This window comes from Equus przewalskii, chromosome 9, assembly GCF_037783145.1.
Source record: "Equus przewalskii isolate Varuska chromosome 9, EquPr2, whole genome shotgun sequence".
NCBI lineage: Eukaryota > Metazoa > Chordata > Mammalia > Perissodactyla > Equidae > Equus > Equus przewalskii.
In genome coordinates, this window is record NC_091839.1 from 13419887 (window position 1) to 13444329 (window position 24443).

Genomic DNA, 24443 nt, shown 5'->3' on the forward strand with positions numbered 1-24443 from the left:
CCCTGTGTTCACCACACTGCTTGAACACTGGAGTTGCTGGGTTTTATGACAAAATATCTTTAAATATCTGTGTGATCTTGTTCCTTGAAGGTGAGGTGACAATGTGTGTGGAATGAGGACACTGTGGGGGTTAGAGCCACTGTGGCACCTTCCAGGTCCCTGGGTCCTAAAACCGGGAAGAAAATTTGAAGGAGACATATACATTTCAAAAGGGCAGAGAAAGAATCTGCAATGACAGATTGCAATTACATTTCTAAAGGAAATGCTCTGAGAAAATGGAGGCCAGAGGCCTAAAGTGAGGAAGAACTGTCTAAAGTTGAGGGAGTCTGAGGGGAATATCAGGCCTCTAGGTCATGACAAAACTGCTTTCTGCACAGCGGGAGGGAAATGCAACTCCGTCTCTATCAGCTAAGACCCAGTCTGCATCTCCATCAGTTCCCTGCAATTTGTACAGAGGTGCAAAACAGCAGAGAGACAGTGAACAGGGCCAGAATCTGATCATCAGAAGGCTGTGCTTGCTGGACTTTTCCATGGAAACACAACAGATCTCTGACAGTCACCTTCCTTTTCAAGAAAGATCGTCTCCGTGGAAGAGTGTTCTTTGTCCTGAAACAAGGCTGCTCTCACTGGATTTGGCCTGATTATTTGCACAGGTGCTGTGGGACTGCACACTCACCACACAGTTTCCTCTGATGCAGGTTTTCCTAAGGAACCTCAGATGGGACTTTTAACAGCTTCTTGACACTAAGAAGCCTGAACCTCAGGCCTCACTTGCAGTCTCTACAGCTTTGAGTGACATCTTCTCTTCTCCAGATCCCCAAAATACCCATCAAGTCAAACTTAGCTCCTTAAAGTGTGGGTCATATCTCATCCCATGGGCATCATTTTCCACTAGGACATTTGATTCAGAGCTGAGGGTCTACCAGCAAGTTTTCCATTGATATTCTAGTAACAAGGAGGACAGGGTTGTACTGATCCTACACAATAAGTCTACTGCAATGAAAATAAAGATACTGAGGAAGACCTTAGGAATTCTTTGAGAAGAATCAGATGGGGAAAAAAGATCAATGTTGATACCCCCATGGATGTCCTCCTATCTATTCCCACTGTCTGTGTCACAGTCCAGGTGCCATCCACTGGAGGAGGGATAGAGCTGTGATTCCTGAGAGCTTATCATGGGCTCCCACCCCTCATTGCACAACGACCACCTGTCCTTCTGCTGTGGCGATGGTGCCAGTGAGACCCACAAGAACTGGGATCTGGAGTGGAATGTGACCTTAAGCCAACAATAATGACAAAGTCAGTTCACATTGTTCTGCATTTATTGACTCAATGCGAGTATTCTATGGAATTTCCACCTTCATCATTGGCTATTACAGCAGCTCTACTTGAAAAATGCTTCAGAACCATCATTTTACAGATAAGAAAAAAATCTATTCAGAGTTTAATAGCATAGATGAGGGTAAGAGGGCCTGAGGATCAGACTCATACCTCACATCCAGCCTGGGGAGGTCACTTTTACTGGAACTGACCAGGTTGGAGACCTCGCACTGATAAACCTGGCATCCTCCCTCCTGAGAGTGTGTATGGTGACAGTGCTGTTATCCTGGGACAGCTTCATCCTCTCTGTCAGCCACAGACTCTAGTTATTAAAGAACCACTGGGTGGAGATCCTGGTGTCATTTGTGAGGGAGGTCAGATACACAGGGTCCTTATGTTCTGTGACTGGGGTCCTTATGTCCTATGCTGACTCAGATGAGGGGCTTTGACACTGGCTCTGTGGAGAAACAGAGGAGGTGACTGAGAGTGGGCCTGGGGCCTGGGACCAGCTCCTTCCTCAGAGATCTCAGTCACTCTGTAAAGGTGATGCAGATGATGGCCCTGGCCCCTGTAGAAGGATGAGTGTCTTTGTTCAGGTGATGATCTGTAGGAAGGGGGCACCACCTCCCTCTTTGACCCCTATATCACCCCTGGATGGTCCCTGATCAATTTCCCTGGACATCTCTGTAGTATCAGCAACAGGAACCTCTTCTCATCCCACATGTCCTACAATCTCATCAGGTGGAATTTTTCTCATGAACTTTCATTGATTTTTCCCTTGAACTTTCTGTGACTAGAGAAAAGATCAGGGCCCGTTCCCTATGAACACTTCCGTATATGTTGGGGAAGGCAGGCTTGCCAGCTCTGTCATTCTTTGGGGCCAAGGGAAGGTTACATAAAGTGGGAAGGTATTTAGTTCTTGTTAACTAATTTATTAGGGAATGAGGATGGCCCCACCCAGTCTTCACAGCCTTAGGACCTGAAGAGCTTCTCATCTAAAGGATTTCTTACTCTGAGGAGGACTTTTACTTCCCGGCCTATGGATTGAATGTCACAGGGAAGGAAATCTCTAGAGAGAAGTGGTGTTAGGGTTTTAACAAAAGACAGAGACTCTTAGGTATAGAAGGAAACTACTCAATATGACAACAGTAATAAAGGAAAGGTCTAACATCACACTCAACAGTGAAACACAGAAAACTTTCCTCTCAAGTCACGAACAAGACAAGGATGTTGCTTTCACCACTTCCATTCAACATAGTGCAGGAGTCCTAGCCACAACAATGAGGCAAGAAGAAGAAATAAAAGGCATCCAAATTGGAAAGGAAGAAGAAAAATGATCTCTTTTAGCAGAAGACATAATCTTATAAGTAGAAAATCCTAAAGATTTCACCCATCCACCCACATACACATGCACAAAGTGTTAGAACCAATAAACAAATTCAGCAAAGTTGCAGGAGACAAAAATCAACACTCAAAATCGGTTACATTTATATACAATAACAATGAACAATGCAAAAAAGAAATTAAGAAAACAAATCCATTTTTGATAACATGAAAAAGTATAAAATACTTGGGAATAAACTTAACCAAGGAAGGGAAAGATGTATATCCTGAAAACTCCCAAATGTCCTGAAGGAAACTAAAGAAGGCACGAATAATGGAAAGACGTTCTTGTTCATGGATGGGAAGAATCAATACGGTTAAGCTCCCAATATACCCGAAAGTGTCTGCATATTTATATAATCCTTATGAAAATCCCAATGAAATTTTTGCAAAATCAAAAATTCCAACCTAAAATTCAAGAGGCTCTGAATAATTAGAACAATCTTTAAAAAGGAGAACAAAATTGGAGGACACACCCTTTCTGATTTCAAAACTTACCACAGAGCTAAAGAATCAAAATAGTGTAGCACTGACATAAAGACAGACATATAGGCCATGGGATACAATAGAGATGCAGAAATAAATTCTTGAGTATGTGATCAGATGATTTTGACAAGGGAACCAAGCCCATTCAGTGGAGAAAGGACAGTCTTTTCAACAAACAGTGTTGGAAAATCGGATATCCACGTGCAGAAGAATGAAGTTGGACCATTGTCTTCCACCATATGCAAAAGTTAACTCAAAATGGCTCAGATTCTTAAGTAAGAGCTAAAACCATAAAACTCTTAGAAGAAAATATAGGGGGAAATCTTCATGACATTGGATTGTCATGTGACAATCATGTGGATTCTTGAATGTGACACTAAGAACAGAGGCAAAAAAGGGAAAAACAGATAAATTGTACTTCATCAAAAAAACCCTTCAGTTCACTAAGGGACACAATCAACAGGGAGAAAAGTGACATTTGGAATGGGAGAGAAGATTTGCAAATTATATATCAATAGAGGTTAATATCCAGAATATACAAAGAACTGCTAAACACAAAAACAGCTACAAAACCAAATAACCTGATTGAAAAATGGGCAAATCAGACTTGGCATCTCACCTGTCAGTTAACCTGAGTCCTTGAAAGATAAAGGCAGGTTTGTGTATCTCAAGACAAATGCATGAGGATCATAGAACTCAGAGAATGTAAAGCCACCTGCTCTTTGTCTGGGAGAAAGCACGGACTTTCTCAAGTGTCAGTGTGTTAGCAGGGTTTGGTCTTGAAAAGAAAGAGGATGAGAATTAGAGAGCCCCCCTAAGGCAACCCTCCATGCCTCTGCTGGTTCTTCACTGATCAGCTGATTGCCTGGGCAACCAGGGCTCATTCCTTCCCACTGAAGACACCTCCATCACCCAGTGAGGTATGTTTTCTCTGAGGTACCATATTCCAGATTCTTCTACAGATGGGTAAGGTGGGTCTGTGGTTTGAGCGTAAACAACACATGAGGACCAGGAGCAAGTCAGGTGGTCAGGTGAGTACACAGGCCTTAGGGAAAAGAAGTGGATCAGATCTTCTCAGGTGACTGTGACAGACATGAGCCAGTGACTCAATAAATGATAAAGTCCAAAGAATGTTCCAGAAAAGAGTGAGGGGACAGGCAGGAGCTGCCTGGCTTTGGCATCAGAACCTGACCTCTGCCCTTGGTCTTTAATTTCTCTTCTGTCTCTGAACTTGCTGCAAATCTCACACTTGTGGACCATCTGTGTTTGGTGGTAAAGACACAGAAATTTGAGGAGAAGTTTAAATTCTTTCATATGTGAAAATTATGATCAATACCTCAGGGTCTCAGACTAACTGTGGGAAGGAGTATTTCCCTAGAGAGCAGTAACAGGTCTGACACATGGGCTTCAGCCCCCTGGAGGGTCAGAGAACCTGTCCTGGGTGGAGAAAATTCCAAAGACTTTGCATCCAGATTCCAGTCTCTGAAGAGAATTTGGGTCATTCGTTCATTCACCATTCATTCCTTCCTCCTTTATCAGCAGAATAATGAGAGTTTGTTCCATGTGGGTCCTGTGCTGGACACAGGTGTAGAGTGGCGAGTGAGATGTCAAAGTCTTTTCCTTTAGACTCCAGTGGCAGTCACCCCAACACATCAGGAAACAAATAAGTAACATCAAGTCCAGTGCAGAGAGGTGTGGATGGGCCACTTGAGGTGGTGGTCTGGATGTTCCCTGCACTGACTCTGATTGTTGATGCAGGTAATTTAGTTCTTGAGTAAACACGGATGAATTCTCCATTTGCTGCCACCCCCTAGACCAGAATGTCTCCCTCTGTGCTGGGGATGCCTAAGAAGAAAGGACTTGAACTGACAGCTTGTCTTGGGGTCCACACACACCTAATAAGGCCCCTTTGCTGAAAGGGAGGACGGGGCTGTGTCTTCCTGTGACTGATCTGCCCCTCATGGTCTATGTGACTCTGATTCAGAGATGATATCTCTCTGTGCCTCAGTTTCCCCTCAACGAAGTAGGATAAACGTTTGGCTGCAGGTCGTCAGTGAGTTAACCTTAAAATATTCACAGTGTGTGACCTTAATCTTAGTAGAGAGGAGCTTCTTGAATAAGTGGCATCTGTTGTTGTTACTTTCCAAGAGAGAATGCCCCTGGACCTGATCCCTGGTGGGTGAGGAGCTGCCAGCAGCATCTTCTCTCCTCTGTTCCTCCCTGGGGAACTGACCTTCCTCTGGAGTCTCCTAAGCTCCCCACGGCTGTCAGCTAATGGCCTGGGGACCTTGTCCACCTGTGCTCTCCATGCTGAGTCTCAGGTGAAGGATCAGGCTGTGTCCCTGCCCAGATGTGGCTCTTGGGGCTGAGCCCTGGCTGGTGACCAGCTCAGGAGCCTTGGGACTGGGATGGCCGGGAAAACATTGCTCCCTGTCAGCCCTGCCCAGGAGACCATAACTCAGCCCTAGCAAAGGCTCCCCAGGGTCACTGGAGTCAGTAGCCCTGGGACAGGTGTCCAGGCAGGGACTTCTCAGGGCTGAGTTTCTCTGTGCAGATCCCACGGGGCCCCTCAGGCCAGGCTCTGATCCTGCAGGATCTACCTCAGGGCCATGGTCCCAGGGAGGGCTCCAGGGGGCTGCACTGAGACTCATCTCCCTCTGCTGAGTTATTCTCGCCAGCCCAGCCCATCTCTCTGGAGGGAATGTCTGCAGGGTCTAGATTCCAGGAAAGGAATTCCAATCTTCTGATGTTTTTCTCCACTGTTTGTGTCCTGCAGTAAATGTTCAAATCTCTACATGAGACATAATGCAGAGGGGGATGTAGGCACAGACCAGGCCTGTCAATCCTGTGTGTGTGAAGTAGAATTCACCCCACCTAACACCCAGAGGACAGAGAGAAATCACTCACAGTATACATGGAGCAGTCCAGTTCCTACTTCATACAGCCAAGTTATCTTTAAGACTTGTAGGGTGTAGTATCCTGTGACCTCCTGGGTGAAATTCTGGAACAGCAGGGATCCATCAGGCTATATTTTCTGTCAACTGTTGTATAGGGGCCCTGGGGTAATTTCTGATGTGTCTGTTACATGATACAATTTGAAGTTTGGCCTCCTCTGTCCCCTTGTACCAGATATAACCCACCAGATTGTCAGGCATATTGTAGACAAAGAGAAGAACTTCCATCCCTGCACTAGCATTGGTTGGCACTGATTTGATAATGGGTTGGGCAGTGGTGGGTGGGTTCCAGAGGGTTAAGAGTGAGACTAGGAGGGAAGAGAGAGAGATCAATCAATATTTGGACATAAGTATTGAGAAGGAAAGATGAGGCCCTATGTCCTGAGTGGGTCTCTTTACCTCTCAGACTTGGAATGTGTGTGTGTGTGAACATGTGTGTGTCTACTGAGCAAGGTCAGCAGCATGACCACCACTACCTCAGCCCCTCTGAACTTGTTATTTCCTCTGTTCCCATTGCTCTTCCCCAGGTGTCTGCCCAGCTCACTCCCTCACGGCCCTCACTGCCCTGCTCACTCTCAGGGGCATTCTTGGGAGATGCCTTCCCTGATCACCAGCTCTAAAGCCCTTCAGTCTTCACTTTCTGACCTTTCCCTGCTCTGTTTCCTTCATGACAATGTCAGTCCCTGACATCACATTCTAGACATCTTTGCTTATCTCCCCTCATGCTGACAAAATGTGATCTCCTGTGGACAGAGAGTTGTCTTGTTTTCCCCCCAGTGCCTAGAACAGGCTGTGCATGAATGAATGAGTGTTCTCAGGGCTCTCCTTGTCCTAGTCTTTATTTGCCAATTTCTAATGGTGGTGAGTAAGGACAATGTTAGTGTCCCTAGTTAGGTTTTTTCTTCTGTCATACTCAAATAAATTAAAACAAAGTTAATGGTTGGAGCAAACTATAAACCAGTTTTTGAGCCCGGGGGAAGCTAGTCAAGAAGATTTTTAGACTTCAGGGTTGAAGCATCTTTTGCAGTTTGAAATGTTTCTGATTATGTCATTGAGTGGTCAGGTATCCTTTTGAGTGGCTTACATAGCAACACACCTTCTATTGTGGTGATCTCTCTTGAGTTTATATCAAGTTATCCAACTTCAGTTTTCAAGACTTCAGGAACAAGGGTGATTTCAGTTCTCCATGATTTAAAATAAAAATGATGGAGGTTTAATGTCAACATCATGGCAGAGTGAGTTCTCTCTGTAAACTCTCCCCTCTAAGATACAACAAAAAGGACATTCATATTCCAGTAGAGGACATCCACACAACTCAAAAGACATCTGAGGGCTGGCCCAGTGGTGCAGTGGTTAAGCGTGCATGTTCCACTTTGGCACCCTGGGGTTCACCGGTTCAGATCATGGGTTGGACATGGCACTGCGTAGCAAGCCATACTGTGGTAAGTGTCCCACATATAAAGTGGAGGAAGATGGGCATGGATGTTAGCTCAGGGCCAGTCTTCCTCAGCAAAAAAAAAAAAAAAAAAAAAGAGGAGGATTGGCAGCAGATGTTAACTCAGGCCTAATCTTCCTCAAAAAAAAAAAAAAAAAAAAAAGGCATCTGAGAGACCCACACAGCCATACGTCAGAAAGTGGAGGTGCTGGATTATCCCCCCAAGGAAGTGGAATGAGGTAGGATAAATCTTCTCTTCCTCCCCAAAGGGCAGTGACCCAAGGATTTCATGTGGCTTCCAAGAGGAAGGGAGGGAGGGGACAGCAGTCCTCTGTGATGACACCATAAATCTCTAAAGTCCCTCATGTCCTGGGGAAAGCCCCACAGAGAGGTGAGTAGCTGTCATGGGTGTGTCTTCATCAAGCCAATACCCTAGGAGAGCAGACAGCAAGGACAGAGCAAGAAGCCCCTGAGATCATGCAGGAGAAAGAGAATACCCCTCCTGCCCACCCTGACCTCCAGTCCAGCATCTGTGAGCTGTGCTTTGGATCATGTTATGCTCAGAATATGCAGCTGTTGACCCTCACCCAGTGGCAACAGCTGGAAGCAGCAGTCAAATACTACGACAATGTGGAAGCACAAATCCATGTCATATAGCAGTATGAAAAAATATATTAAATCTGCAGACCAGAAGGAAAATCACAAGTACCCAGAAATCAACCCTGAATACTCAGAAATCTATAATTTAAATGACAGAGAATTCAAAATAGCTATCATTAAAAAACTCAATGAGTTAAAAGAGAATATGGGTAGACAGTTCAATGAATGTAGAAGCTAGTTCACAAAAGAGATTGAAACTATAAAGAAGAACCAATCAGAAATATTGGAGATGAAAAGCACAATGGATGAAATAAAGAAGGATATGAATTCCCTGAAAAATAGAGGTCATATACTCATGGAGGAATGAATCAGCAATATTGAGGGCAAAAATATAGAAATGCTTCAGATGGAGGAGGAGAGAGAACTAAGATTAAAAAGAAATGAAGAAACTCTCTGAGAAATATCCGACTCAATTAGGAAATGCAATATAGGGATTATACGTATTCCAGAGGGAGAAGAGAAGGAGAATGGAGCAGAAAATTTGTTCAAAGAAATAATAGTGGAGAACTTCCCAAATCTGGGGAAGAAGATGGAAATCCATGTCAAAGATGCCAACAGAACTCCAAACTATATCAATGTAAAAGGACTTACAGGAAAGCATGTAGTAATGAAGCTGGCAAAAGTCAACAACAACGAAAAATATGAAGGGCAGCAAGGCAGAAGAAAACTTAGAAAGGAGCCCCTATCAGGCTTTCAGTGGATTTCTCAGCAGAAACCTAGGAGAGAGTGGGATGATAAATTCAAATATTTGAAAGACAAAAACTTTCAGCTGAGAATACTCTTTGCAGTGAAAATATCCTTCAGGTGTGATGGAGAAATAAAAACTTTCCAGATAAACAAAAGCTTAGGGAGTTCATTGCCACAAGACCCCATCAACAAGAAATCCTCAAAATGGCCCTCATACTTGAAAAAAAGAAGAAAGGGCCTACAAAGCCCTGAGCAAGGAGATAAATAGGTAGACAAAATCAGAAAATTTTAGCTATACATCAGAACAGGTTAGCAAATACTCAAGTACAGCATTAAAGATAAAGTGAAGGAAAACACTAAAAACAAGGATAATCTTGTCATTTTAACCACAAACTCACAACACAAGATGGAATAATATGTGACAAAAACAACTTAGGAGGAGAAGAGGAAAGGGACAGAATTGGCTTAGTCTAAGGAAATAAGAGGTCATCAGAAAATGGGCTATCTCATCTATGAGATTTTGCATACAAACCTCATGGTAACCACTAAACAAAAATGTAGAACAGAGACACGAATAACAAATAAGGAGAAAACTAAGAAAACCAGCATAAAAAACTACCTAACTGACTTGGTAGTCTAAACTACACAGGACAAGAAACAAAGGAAATGCAGGAGAACCAGAAAATCAGTGACAAAATGGCAGCAGTAAGCCCTCATATATCAATAATCACTCTAAATGTAAATGGATGGAATTCTCCAATAAAAAGACACAGAGTGGAGAGATGGATTAAGGAAGAAGGCCCAACAATGTAATATTTCCAGGAAACACATCTCAGCTCCAATGACAAACACAGGCTCAGAGTGAAGGGATGGAAGACAATACTCTAAGCTAATGGCAAACAAAAGAAAGCAGGTGTTGCAATACTTATATCAGAAAAAATAGACTTCAAGATAAGTCAGGTAAAGAGAGACAAAGAGGGGCAGTATATAAGGATCAAAGGGACACTCCACCAAGAAGACATACCTAAAAATATCTATGCACCCAACACAGGAGCACCAAAGTACATACAGCAACTATTAACAAACCTAAAGGGAGACATTAACAACAACATAATAATAGTAGAGGACCTCAACACTCCACTCGAGTCAATGCATAGATCATCCAGACAGAAAGTCAAAAGGAAATAGTGAAATTAAATGAAAAACTAGACAAGATGGACTGAGTAGATATATACAGAGCACTCCATCCAAAAATCGCAGGATGGATGTTCTTCTCAAGTGCACATGGAATATTCTCAAAGATAAACCATGTGTTGGGAAACAAGGCAAGCCTCAATAAATTTAAAAGATTGAAATTATAGCAAGCATCTTTTCTGACCATAAAGTTATGAAACTAGAAATTAATTACAAGAAAAAAGCGGAGAGTGAGATCATATGGTATTAGACATTCTCCCTCTGACTTATTTCACTTAGCATACTACCCTCAAGATCCATCCATGTTGCCACAAATGGCTGGATTTCATTATTTCTTATGGCTGAGCAGCATTCCATTGTGTATATATACCACATCTTCTTTATCCATCCATCCCTTGATGGGCACCTAGGTTGCTTCCAAGTCTTTGCTATTGTGAACAATGCTGTGATGAACATAGCAATGCATGTATCTTTATCCATTTGTATTTTCAAGTTCTTTGGATAAATATCCAGAAGTGAAATAGCTGTATCATATGGTAGATCTATCCTTAATTTTCTGAGGAAATGCCATACTGTTTTCCACAGTGGCTGCACCAGTTTACACTCCCACCAGCAGTGTATGAGGGTTCTCCTCTTTCCACATCCTCTCCAACACTTATTGTTTCCTGTTTTGTTAATTATATCCATTCTGACGGGAGAGAGGTGATATCTCACTGTAATTTTGATTTGCATTTCCCTGATAGTTAATGATATTGAACATCATTTTGTGTGCCCATTGGCCATCTGTATATCTTCTTTGGGGAAATCTCTGCTCAGATCTTTTGCTCACTTTTTAATTGGGTTGTTAGTCTTTTTGTTGTTGAGATGTATGAATTCTTTGTATATTTTGCATATTAACCCCTTATCTGATATACGGTTTGCAAATATCTTTTCCCAATTGTTAGGTTGTCTTTTCATTTTGTTGATGGTTTCCTTTGCTGTGCAGAAGCTTTTTAGTTTGATGTAGACCCATCTGTTTATTTTTACTATTGCTTCCTTTGCCTGGTCAGACATGGTATTTGAAAAAATACTGCTAAGACCCATGTTGAAGAGCGTGCTGCCTATGTTTTCTTCTAGAAGTTTCATGGTTTCAGATCTTACATTCAAGTATTTAATCCATTTTGAATTGATTTTTGTGCATGGTGCAAGATAATAGTTTACTTTCATTCCTTTGCATGTGGCTGTCCAGTTTTCCCAACACCATTTATTGAAGAGACTGTCCTTTCTCCATTGTATGTTCTTGGCTCCTTTGCCAAAAATTAATCGTCCATATACTTGTAGGTTTACTTCTGGGCTCTCAATTCTGTTCCACTGATCTGTGTGTCTGTTTGTCTGCTGGTACCACGCTATTTCGGTTACTATAGCTTTGTAGTATATTTTGAAATCCGGGAGTGTGATCCTTCCAGCTTTGTTCTTTTTTCTCAGGGTTCCTTTGGCAATTCGGGGTCTTTTGTTGTTCCATATAAATTTTAGGATTCTTTGTTCTATTTCTGTGAAAAATGTTTTTGGAACTTTGACAGGGATTGCATTGAATCTATAGTTTGCTTTAGGAAGTATGGACATTTTAACTATGTTAATTCTTCTAATCCAAGGGTACGGAATATCTTTCCATTTCTTTGTGTCTTCTTCAATTTGTTTCAGCAATGTTTTATAGTTTTCAGTGTGCAGATCTTTCACCTCTTTGGTTAAGTTTATTCCTAGGTATTTTATTGTTTTTGTTGCAATTGTAAATGTGATCGTATTTTTAATTTCTCTTTCTGATACTTTGTTGTCAGTGTATAGAAATGCAACTGATTTTTGTATGTTGATTTTGTATCCGGCAACTTGACTGTATTCATATAATATTTCTAAAAGTTTTTTAGAAGATTCTTTAGGGTTTTCTATATATAAAATCATGTCAACTGCAAATAGTGACAGTTTCACTTCTTCCTTTCCAGTCTGGATCCTTTTTATTTCTTTTGTTTGCCTGATTGCTCTGGCTAGGACTTCCAATACTATGTTAACTAAGAGTGGTGAAAGTGGGCATCCTTGTCTGGTTTCTGCTGTTGGAGTGATAGCTGTCAGTTTTTCTCCATTGAGAATGATATTAGTTGTGGATTTGTCATATATGGCCTTTATTATGTTGAGGTATTTTCCCTCTAACCCATTTTATTTAGAGTTTTTATCATAAATGGATGCTGTATCTTGTCAAATACCTTCTCTGCATCTACTGAGATGATCATGTGATTTTTATTCTTCAATTTGTTAATGTGGTGTATCACGTTGATCGATTTGCAGATGTTGAACCATCCCTGCATCCCTGAAATAGATCCCACTTGATCATGGTGTATGATATTTTTAATGTGGTATTTGATTTGCTTGTATTTTGTTGAAGATTTTTGCGTCAATGTTCACCAGTGATATTGACCTGTAATTTTCTTTTTCTGTGATGTCCTTGTCTGGTTTTGGTATCAGGATAATGTTGGCTTTGTAGAATGAGTTAGGAAGCTTCCACTCATCTTCAATTTTTTGGAAGAGTTTGAGAAGGATAGATATTAAGTCTTCTTTGACTTGTTTGGTAGAATTCACCAGGGAAGCTGTCTGGTCCTGGGCTTTTATCTTTGGGGAAGTTTTTGATTACTACTTTGATCTCCTTACTGGTGATTGGTCTATTCAAATTCTCTATTTCTTCTTGATTCAGTTTTGGATGGTTGTATGATTATAAGAATTTATCCATTTCTTCTACATTATCCAATTTGTTGCCATATAGCTTTTCATATTATTCTCATAATATTTTGTATTTCTGAGGTGTCTGTTGCAATTTCTCCTCTTTCATTTCTGATTTTATTTATTTGAGCCTTCTCTTTTTTTTCTGGGTAAGTCTAGCTAAAGTTTTGTCAATTTTGTTTATCTTTTCAAAGAACCAGCTCTTGGTTTCATTGATTTTTTCTATTGTTTTTAAAATCTCTATTTCATTTTACTTCTGCTCTGATTTTTATGTTTTCCTTCCTTTTGCTGACTTTGGGCTTTGTTTGTTCCTCTTTTTCCAGTTCCTTAGTGCACTGTTACATTGTTTATTTGGGATTTTTCTTGTTTGTTGAGATAGGCCTGAATTACTATAAACTTTTTTCTTAGAACTGCTTTTGCTGTATCCCATAGATCTTGGCATGTTGTATTTTCATTTTCATTTGTCTCTGCTACTTTTTGATTTCTCCATTGAATCAGTCGGTGTTCAGCAGCATTTTGTTTAATTTCTACATATTTGTGGCTTTTCGGATTTTCTTGTAAACAACATTGTGAATGTACTTGATGCCAATGAATTCTACACTGAAAAATAGCTAAAATGGCAAATATTATTTACGTGTACTTTACTACAACAAAAACAATTAAGGAAAAAAAGGAATTGCCCCTCCCTGCTGTAATAGGCTTGATACTTAGAACCTAATAGAGAGTAAAAGATTCAAGAGAAGTTGGCAGTGGGGGTGTGATGCGCGTTAACAGAAGTTTGAGAAAACAAATTCTAACCTCATTCTCTCGATTCATGTGTAGTTGAGAAAACTGTGAAGGAAATTATGGGAATGACCATGAATTCAGGAAACTGTCACTTCAACTGTCACGTTCAACAGTCCTCGTGGCCAGGACTGGACCCAGAGGCACTTGTGAAGCTGTCAATGAACTAGTTCCTGACTTGAGTGGTTACCTAGGTGTTAGCTGTTATATTTTGCTAATTTATTCCCATATAGTATGAACTTTCTCATACTTTCTAAATAAACTAGCTTATAATGTAATGTTCATGGTTTTGTTTCACAATCAGCATGTCTTTAAACATATAATTGCTGTATCCTTAATACAAATAATATTTTTACAAAAATGTAATGACCTATTTTAGATAAACGACGTTATATGGCCGCTTATAATTAGTGAAGTCATCTATTGCAACAAGATTATATGGTCCTTTCAAAAGATAGATAATCCTTTCTCTTTAAAAATAAAATATCCAGGTTTTTAAGACTAATGAGATTGTCCTTATAGAAAATGAAATGATCATATTATTAACTGTAAAGATATTGCCCTTTGAAAACCATAATATGCTTTGAAAATGTGATGACCTTTTCCTTTCAAAATATCCAGATCATGTCCTGTAGACATTCGATGATCCTGCCTTTAATAAATGTTTCATTTCCTGAGGAAAGGTAAAAACCTTGCAGTGATGACAATGAGAGAAATATGACCACACATGTCAATTTGGATATATCTCAGAGACACAATGTTCAGTAAAAAGAAACCAGACATTAATCCATGTGTCTAATACATGTAGCGTGTGTGTGTGTGTATGTGTGTGTGTGTGTGCGTGCAGATAAGAGAGGTAATATTCTGACTGTTTCACATGGATGTGGCTAAGTGACAACACCAGTGTGAGTCTCTGTTTTCTATCTGTAAAAGCAGCATGAGGACAGTGTGACTCTCTCAGGGCCGTCACAGAGATGACATGGGGAAAGGCATGAAAAGCCAGGAGGGTGGACCCTCCAAAGGGACTCCCAGTGTTCCTTCTGCAGAGAACGTCACCCGCGATTTTGTTCCTCTGTCTCTCCTGTATAGAAACTCATCATCTCTCATCATGACCGAGGTTATAAAGGCCCCTCATAATTTCAGAAGTGGAGCAATTTCCAGTTTGGGATGTTTTGTTACATAGTGACAGATATGAGGACTGAGGCCCATCCTCCCATGATTCTTACATGGTGACAGGGCTGGAATCATCCATATATTACAGACAGTGAAATTGAAGTGACTGCACTTAATTCTCAGTGTGCAATTATTCACAGATGAGTTAATCCATTTTCTGAACACCAAGCACACATTCTGCCCAGGCTTACAGTGGTGGTAGGGGGCACAAAAGAGAACCTGACAGACAGTCACTGGTCTCAGGGAGCTGATGTTCTAGTGAAGAGGGAGAGGCAATCAAGATAAACAAACAACCAGTGGTTCAGGCGGTGATAAGTCCTCTAAAGGAAAATCAAGTGGGTAAAGGAGACAGAGAGTGGCTGGGTTTGGGGGGACTTTCTATTTTACATGAGGTTGTCAGGAAATCCCCCTTGACAGGGTAACATTTGAGCAGGACCCGTAGGAAGGGAGGGAGGGGTAATTCATGTCGGTAGAGGAAAATTATTCCAGGGAGAGGGAACAGTAAGTGCAAAGGCCCTGGGGCAGGAGCTTGCTTGGCATGTTTGAGGGTCAGGAAGCCACTGTGATGGCAATAGATCGGATGAGGAGGACAACATGAGAGTGTAGGCAGGGACCAGGTTGTACAGGACCGTGCTACTCAAAGACTGATCTGCAAGGAGCCAAGGAGCTTGGGCCAGATAGCAGACCAACCACATCACTAAGTGCCCTGTTTATTTCAGCTGATACTTTCTTCTTTGCAAGACTTTCTCCACCAAAGCACTGAGTTGATTGACCTTCTGGTGAAATCTCCCCGTCTTGTTGCAGACCAGCACTGTGAGCATCACTAACCTGGGCCTGTGGGCTGTGGTGAGGACGTTGCATTTTGGTGTGATTAAACTGTGAGTGGCAGGAGGGCTTGAGCAGAAAAAGAATGACCTGATTTGGGTTTTAAAAGAATTCATCTCTGAGGATTCAGAGATCCTACACTGAGCAGACAGACAGAAGGGAAGTGGGGACAAGGAGGCAGTTGGAAGACCCATTTGGAGACTGTTACAGTAACCCCATGTAGGATGGTGGTGGTTTGGACCTGAGTGTTTGGATTCTATTTATATTCTGTAGATGGATTGCAGGGTTTGCATGTGGATTAGAGATTAGTGGGAGAGCAACAGAGGCACCAAGGATAACACCAAGATTTCCAACTTGAGTCCTGGGGAGGATGGAGTTGACTTTGACTGAGAAGAGGAAGACTCTGGGAGGATCAGGTTGGGAGGTGGAGGAATAAAGGTCTTGCTTGTGGGCATGTTACATTGGAGGTGCCCCATGTTACCCAGGACAGACACCCCAGATTGACCTAACTCATTTTTTCTAACTCCCTTGAAAAGCACACACAAGCCTGAGAATCTAAGGACAGCAGTTCCCAGAGTCTCTGACAGCAGATTCATGTTTGGAAGAGGGAAGCGGTTCTTGTGAGATGCAGGTGGAGCTTATCCGGGCAGTCAGGGCCATGGAGCCAGTGGGTCCCTAGCTTATCTCTACCAAGAGCCTGCAGAAGTGCTGTGGCACCAACACAGGGGCTTGATTTCCCAGGTTTTTCATCCAGGAAGTAGGGAGAGCTTCCTTAGTGAGCTGAACCCCAAGTCCTGCCCTTCATTGATCTTCTGGAAGCTGCAACGAGAGCTTGATTCCAAATATATAAGTAAAAAATAAAATTAAGGTAAATAAGTAATAGTTCTCTTAAAAAGGAAGGTAGGCCGTGTATGGACTGGTGATGATACTGGGTTATGAACCAAGCATTCTAATTTTTTGATTCTATGCTCCTGATGTCAAAAAAAACAAACAGAGAGAACATGTCAGTACCCATCACGTGTCATACAGACAGTGACCTAAGAAGTTTGTGATTCTTGGAAGAATCTTAATCAGCTGTGTAAGTCTTGCCCAGAGGGGGCACATTGTTTCGATGTGAATGACCTATAACCCCAAGGAGATTTAAAGTTGTCATGCAGCGCATTTTAGCTACAACAACAAAATTATTATTCTGTTCCTGATATTCACACTGAGGAAAACCAGTCCTGGCTCCCTGCTGTTGGATATTCTCTTTCTTATATTTGTGACAACACTGGACTTGGCCATGATAAGCCCACTGTCTCTGTGTGTTCTGTTCAGAGTGATCACAGGAAGATCCTGGCTTCTCCTGTCTGGGCCACACTGAGGAGATCTGCCCCAAACAGCAGCAGCTCCTCTGGACGGAACCAGTCATCTCTGAATAACATGCTCTGAAGGAACTTACTGATTTTCACTTCCAGGCATTATCTAAGGTCTTCCCTCTTGGAAGATGAGGACTCAGCTCCTTTTTTCCCCATCACCATAACATACCCCTTCCCATCCCCATATCTCAAGTATTTTCCTAAGACCAACACTCTGTGTGGCCTTTGTGATGTCTATTTAACGCTATTCACATTGGAGCCAACTAGCTTTGATTTCTTCTTTTCCCCCTTGGATGTGGACTCCAAAATCTGAATCTCTGAAGTACATCAGGACTGGAGAACCTTCCCTCTGTGAGCTACAGAGGTGGGAGTGGTGAGGCAGGTAGGCGGGGAGGGGGGCGCCGCTGTTAGAGACATAGAATGACTTAAATAGAGTAGAAAAAGCCAACTTCTACATCTCTCTTTACAACCCTCCAAGTTACACTGTGGCGGTGCTTCCCTCTAATGGCCAAATTTTAAAGTGCATCTCCCAATAGGGTCAACTTTTTCTTCCCAAGGGAGCCCATTGGGAAAATGGTCACTACTAAGGGGCGGAACCAGCTACGTAAATTGCAAGACTCAGTGTAAAGTGAAAATCAGGGCTCCTTGTTCAAATATCATGAAGAATTTCAAGATGGTAAAAGCAGAGCATTAAACCTACCATAGGCCCTTCTAAACGAGCGCACAGGCTCTTGAGCCTGTGAAGCTGGCCTTGCCTCACAGAGCAAATGGATGTGTTCATCCTCCAAGTCAATTCCACGTCAACTCAAGTCATAAAAAACCTACAGACCTACAGCTTATCTCATACTTAACGGTGAGAAATAGAAGTTTTTTTTTTCTTATTGAGGTTATGATAGTTTACAACATTGTGAAATTTCAGTAGTACGTGACTATTTGTCAGTCACCATGTAACTGCACCCCTTCACCCTTTGTGCCCACCCAACAAGCCCTTTCCCCTAGTAACCACTAAACAGTTCTCTTTGTCCACGTGTTCGTTTATCTTCCACATATGAGTGAAATCACACAGTGTTTGTCTTTCTCAGTCTGGCTTATTTCACTTAACATAACACCCTCAAGGTCCATCCAAGTTGTTGGGAATGGGACAATTTTGGTTATTTTTTATGGCTGAGTAGTATTCCATTGGATGTATATACCACATCTTCTTTATCCAATAATTAGTCAATGGGCACTTGGGTTGCTTCCACACCTTGGCTATTGTGACTAATGCTTCAGTGAACATGGGAGTGCATAAGTCTCTTTGAATTGTTGATTTCAAGTTATTTGGACAGATACCCAGTAGTGGGATGGCTGGATCATACGGTATTTCTAGTTTTAATTTTTTGAGAAATCTCCATACTGTTTTCCATAGTGGTTGCACCAGTTTGCATTCCCACCAGCAGTGTATGAGGGTTCCCTTTTCTCCACGTCCTCTCCAACATTTGTTATTTTTCATCTTGGTGATTATAGCCATTCTAATGGGTTTAAGGTGATATGTTAGTGTAGTTTTGATTTGCATTTCCCTGATGATTAGCAGTGTTGAATGTCTTTTCATGTGCCTATTGGGCATCTGTATATCTTCTTTGGAGAAATGTCTATTCATATCCTTGTTCATTTTTTGATTGGGCTGTTTTTTTTTTGTGGTTGAGTTGTGTGAGTTCTTTATATATTATGGAGATTAACCTATTGTCAGATATTTGATTTGCAAATATTTTCTCGAGAACTAGAAGTTTTCTTGCTACAGATGAACAAGAAATGGCAAGTATCCTGAATGCCTTAGTAAGACACTTGTGCTCCAAAGAGTGGAAGTAGTTGCCTGTTGATATTGATGATCAAAGACAGTGATATCAGTCTTAACAATGACATCAGTGACAGGGTCAGCTCTAGTTATCAACACTTTAAGCCCAGTGTGAGAGTTCCATGGGCTGTAGGGCCATCCGCATCTGTGACTGTTCAGGGATCTGCTACAACTATGAAGGTTTTAGGGCTCCAATAGTCTGGGGCATGCTGGATACACCCTCCATAGGAAAGGACAAGTTCCTGCACATGTACCTCCACCCAACCCATGTCAGAAGGGTTAAAGGTGCTTTGTGGAGCCTCTGGCAGGACCTAATAAGAGAATTCCATGCAGACTCCTAGAGTTCTGAGCAAGCCCATGCCTTCTACAACAATAGAAAAACATCTCCTGACCTGTTCCTACATCTCAGGAGAGAGAGAGTGTCTGAATGTGGGAGATAATTCGACCAGGGAGCCAGAACTCCTCATCATGACCTGAGTTCTATCACACCCACTAACATAAGGTCAAGTGGAGAGAGCAGATACATCACAAATGGAAGTGGTAAGTCCTGGATTAGAGGAGGACAGGTGTCCAGACTGTCATGGCACCTACCACTCCTCACTGACACCTGTCACACAGCTCTCACCTGTGGACTCACAGGAAGCTCCCTATGACTAGTCAACAAAGAAGGAATAGACTCCACACACTCCAGCTTTGTTCTGCTCCCAATTCCCACCCCACATCTGCCCTCCCCTGCCTGTCCCCAGGCTCCCATTCAGCCTTACTCACTGACACAAAAATCCCCTGGGGACATGCCTCACTTGTTGACTCAGCTAAAGGAGGGCTCAGGGTACAAGGGTGAGATCTGGCTTTTCTACAGTGCTCCCAGGCTTTGAGAGCAACTTGAACATGTCTTAACTGGTCAGAACCAGAGACTGGAAAACTCTGGTCCTCAATTTGGTCCTCACTGCCATCCTGGCCCTGCCTTCCCCACCTTCTACCAGGCTCCATCCCAGATCCCTTTTCTAGTCTGACTACTCTGTGTGCAAACTCCCTTCCTGACTTGATTCCCTAAATGCCTTCAGCTCAAGATTTTTGTGTTCATGGTGTCCTCTGTTGTCTAATCCTTTATCGCTCTCCAGATTCCTAGCCCTCACTGGATGCTCATCTCCCTCTACCTCTTATCCCCTATCTCTTGTCCCCTTCTGCCTGAATATCTGGAGCTCTGTCTTGTTCTCAGTGTCAGGGCACTAATACGAGTCTTCAAGAATCTTATTCTTTTCTCCAAAGCTTTATCTCACTGTCATGCCCAACCAAGTCTAGAAGGATGGCAGCCCAACTTCATCACATCACCTCCAGTTGTTCCTCCCTCAACATGTAGGTATGCTCTCCACTCAGAATCCTTACCTCATCCTGGAACACCCCAAAAAATAGCCATTCTGCATGGCCCCACTAGATCCTAAATTACACCTAACACCCCGAAACCCACCCAGGCTTTAATATTCCTATTCCAGATTCTGCACACACCCCACCTATCCACGCCACCCCTCAATGCATACCTCTGCTAATCCACACTCCACATTGTCACTGGGTCTCTAAGTGTTCAGCCGTATACCCCAGAGACCAAAGGACCAGGAAGTGCACAGAACCAGAGGACAGATTCTATTTACCATTTCCCAGGTTCTGTTTGTGCACTCTCCTTAGAATAGGTGCATGGATTTTGTAAAAACAATGACTAAGGAAAAAAAATGAAGACACAGATGTCTGGCCTGAGTCTGAGGCTGGCGAGGGCCCTGGACAGGATGGTCCTGTGTGGGCATGGGGGTGGCTGACATGACAGGGACCTGCTTGTCCACTGGAGTTGTTGGGTTTTATGACAAAATATCTTTAAACACCTGTGTGATCTTGTTCCATAAAGGTGAGGTGACAATGTATGTGGAATGAGCACACTATTGGTGTCAGGGCCACTGTGGTGGGGCACCTTCCAGGTCTTTCTCAAGTTGTTGGACTTTAGCTCACAGTACATCTCAGATCCTGGGGACAATGGCTGTGTAGGAGGCAACCTGGGACCCCAGAAGGTTCTGGGCAGTGAGGTCATCTCCTACCGTGGAGCCCAAGTCGGAAGGGAGGGAGGAAAATTGGAAATGTTCATTTGGAGGATTGTAGCCAGATAAGGAAAGAAATTGGAGGATTTGAAAATATGGTGAGGATTGACACTGTGTACAAGACAACACGATAATTTACAGGCAGGGAATGTCAAAGTAAAAATTGCAGTAGACAAAATTAAAGAGGCAGAAAGACTTTATTCAAGACCAGCACAATAGAGGAGAGACTGAACTTAACCCCTGAAACAGAAGGCTGGAGAGATTTTAAAAGCAGGTTGAGGCAAATGAGGGCCACTTGTGTTTACTAATCAGTCTTACCCAAAGGAAAGTAAAACTTCTCATGAAATTCTGACAGGAGGTAGTGTTATACCCTGGTTGTAAAGGGATCCACCCAAGTTAGGCTCCTGCCCTCCCTCAGAGACTGGGAGGCAGGGGCAGGATCTCCCAGGAGGATTACGTTTCAAAGGGATGGGCCCAGGCCCTTGAGAAAGACATCCCCTGGGTCCTAAAACTGGGAAGAAAATTTGAAGGAGACTTATATACATTTCAAAATTGCAGAGAAAGAATCTGCAATGCCAGATTGCAATTACATTTCTAAAGGAAATGCTCTGAGAAAATGGAGGCCAGAGGCCTAAAGTGAGGAAGAACTGTCTGAAGTTGAGTGAGTCTGAGGGGAATATCAGGCCTCTAGGTCAACTGCCTTCTGCACAGGAGGAGGGAAACACAACTCCATCTCTATCAGCTAAAACCCAGTCTGCGTCTCCACCAGTTCCCTGCAGTTTGTACAGAGATGCAAAACAGCAGAGAAACAGTGAAGAGGGCCACAATCTGATCATCACAACATTCTGCTTGCTGGACTTTTCCATGGAAACACAACATTTCTCCAACGGTCACTTTCCTTTTGAACAAAGATCATCTCCAAGGAAGAGTGTTCTTGATGCTGGAACAAGGCTGCTCTCACTCCATTTGGCCTGATTATTTGCACAGGTGCTGTGGGATTGCACACTCACCACACAGTTTCCTCTGATGCAGGTTTTCCTAAGGAACCTCAGATGGGACTTTTAACAGCTTCTTGACACTAAGAAGCCTGGACATCAGGACTCACCTGCAGTCTCTACAGCTTTGAGTGACGTCTTTTCTTCTCCAGATCCCCAAAATACCCATCAAGTCAACCTTAGCTCCTTAAAGTGTGGGTCATATCGGATCCCATGGGCATCGTTTTCCACTAGGACATTTGACTCAGAGCTGAGGGTCTACCAGCAAGTTTTCTATTGATATTCTAGTAACAAGGAGGACAGGGTTGTACTGATCCCACACAATAAGTCTATTGCCATGAAAATAAGGATACTCAGAAAGACTTCAGGAATTCTTTGAGAGGAATCAGATGGGGAGAAAGAGATCAGTGTTGAAATCCACATGGATGTCCTCCTGTCTATTCCCATTGTCTGTGTCATAGTCCTGGTGCCATCCATGCCTCCCCCTGGAGGAGGGATAGAGCTGTGATTCCTGAGAGGTTATCATGTGCTCCCACCCCTCATTGCAAAGCCACTGCCTGTCCTTCCACTGTGGAGATGGTGCCAGTGAGACCCACAAGTGCTGCGATCTGGAGTGGAATGTGACCTTAAGAATGTGACAATAATGACAAAGTCAGTTCACATTGTTTTGCGTTTATTGACTCAATGCAAGTCTTCTATGGCATTTCCACCTTCACCATTGATGATTACAACTCTACTTAAAAAGTGTTTCAGAACTATCATTTTACAGATAAGAAAAAGAAATCTATTCAGAGTTTAATAAGATAGATGAGGGTAAGAGAGCCAGAGGGCCAGGCTCATATCTCACATCCAACCTGAGAAGGTCACTTTTGCTGGAACTGACCGGGTTGGAGACCTCACACTGATAACCCCCAGCATCCTCCCTCCTGACACATTCTATGGTGAGGGTGCTGTTGTCCTGGGATAGCGTCATTCTCTCTGTGAGCTGCAGACTCTGGTCATTGAAGAAACACTGGATGGAGATCCCAGAGTCATTTGTGAGGCAGATCAGATCCATGGGGTCCTTATGTTCTGTGACTGGGGTCCTTATGTCCTATGCTGACTCGGATGAAGGGCTTTAACACTGGCTCTGTGGAGAAACAGAGGCGGTGACAGACTGAGAGCGGGCCTGGGCCTGGCGCCACACTCCTTCCTCAGAGATCTCAGTCACTCTGTAAAGGTGATGCAGATGATGGCCCTGGCCCCTGTAGAAGGATGAGTGTCTTTGCTCAGGGAACGATCTGTTAGGGAAGGGCTGCACCTCCCCATATGACCCCTATATCACCCCTGGTTGACCCCTGATCAGTCTCCCTGGACATCTCTGCATTAGAAGCACCAGGAACCTCTTCTCATCCCACATATCCTACACCCTCATCACTAGGGGGAATTTTCTCTCATCAACTTTCATTGATTCTTTCCTAGAACTTTCTTTGACTTCAGAAAAGATCAGGCCACATTCTCTATATACACTTCCGTGTGTGTTGGGGAAGGCAGGCTTGCCAGCCCTGTCCATCTCTGGGGCCAAGGGAATGTTACATAAAGTGGGAAGGCATTTACTTCCTGTTAAACAATTTATTAGTGAATGAGGATTATCCCTCCCAGTCTTCACAGCTTAGGACCTGAAGAGCTTCTAATCTAAAGGATTTCTTACTCTGACGAGGACTTTTTCTTCCTGGCCTGGGGATTGAATATCACAGCAAAGGAAATCTCTAGAGAGAAGTGGTTACAGTCTTAACAAAAGATAGGCACTATTAGGAATAGAAGGAAACTACTTAATATAACAAAGGCCATAAAGGAAAAGCCTAACGTCATACTTAACAGTGAAACACAGAAAACTTTCCTCGAAGATCATGAACAAGACAAGGACGCTGCTTTCACCACTTCCATTCAATATAGTACAGGAGTCCTAGCCACAACAATGGGGCAAGAGGAAGAAATAAAAGGCATCTAAATTGGAAAGGAAGAAGAAAAATGATCTCTTTTATCAGAAAACATAATCTTCTATGTAGAAAACCCTAAAGATTCCACACACACATACACACAAACACAAAGTGTTAGAAAACAAACAAATTTACGAAAGTTGCAGGAAACAAAATCAATACTCAAAGTCAGTTACACTTATATACAATAATGATGAACAATCTAAAAAAGAAAGTAAGAAAACAATTCTATTTTCAATAGCATGAAAGAGTATAAAATACTTAGGAATAAACTTAACCAAGGAGTGTAAAGACGTGTACACTGAAAACTCCCAAATGTCTTGAAGGAATCTAAAGAAGACATGATAATGGGAAGACATCCATGTTCATGGATGGGAAGAATGAATATGGTTAAGATGCCAATATACCCCAAACCATATGATATTTCATATAATCCTTATCAAAATCCCAATGAACTTTTTGCAGAAATTGACAAACCCAACCTAAAATTCAAGGGACCCTGAATAATTAAAACAATCTTTAAAAAGGAGAACAAAATTGGAGGACAC

General features: G+C 42.5%; 1 protein-coding gene and 1 pseudogene across 2 annotated transcripts in view; both read right to left on the minus strand.

The window, feature by feature from the left end:
* Positions 1-568: 568 nt before the first annotated feature.
* LOC139073682 (cell adhesion molecule CEACAM21-like) lies at positions 569-22973 on the minus strand (annotated as a pseudogene).
* LOC103542281 (hormone-sensitive lipase-like) overlaps positions 22573-24443 on the minus strand; it is a 40092-nt gene continuing 38221 nt past the window's right edge. For both annotated transcript variants that reach the window (XR_011522316.1, XR_011522317.1), the window contains exon 6: positions 22573-23045. The gene's annotated coding sequence lies outside the window, so the exon portion shown is untranslated. The remainder of the gene's footprint in view (positions 23046-24443) is intronic.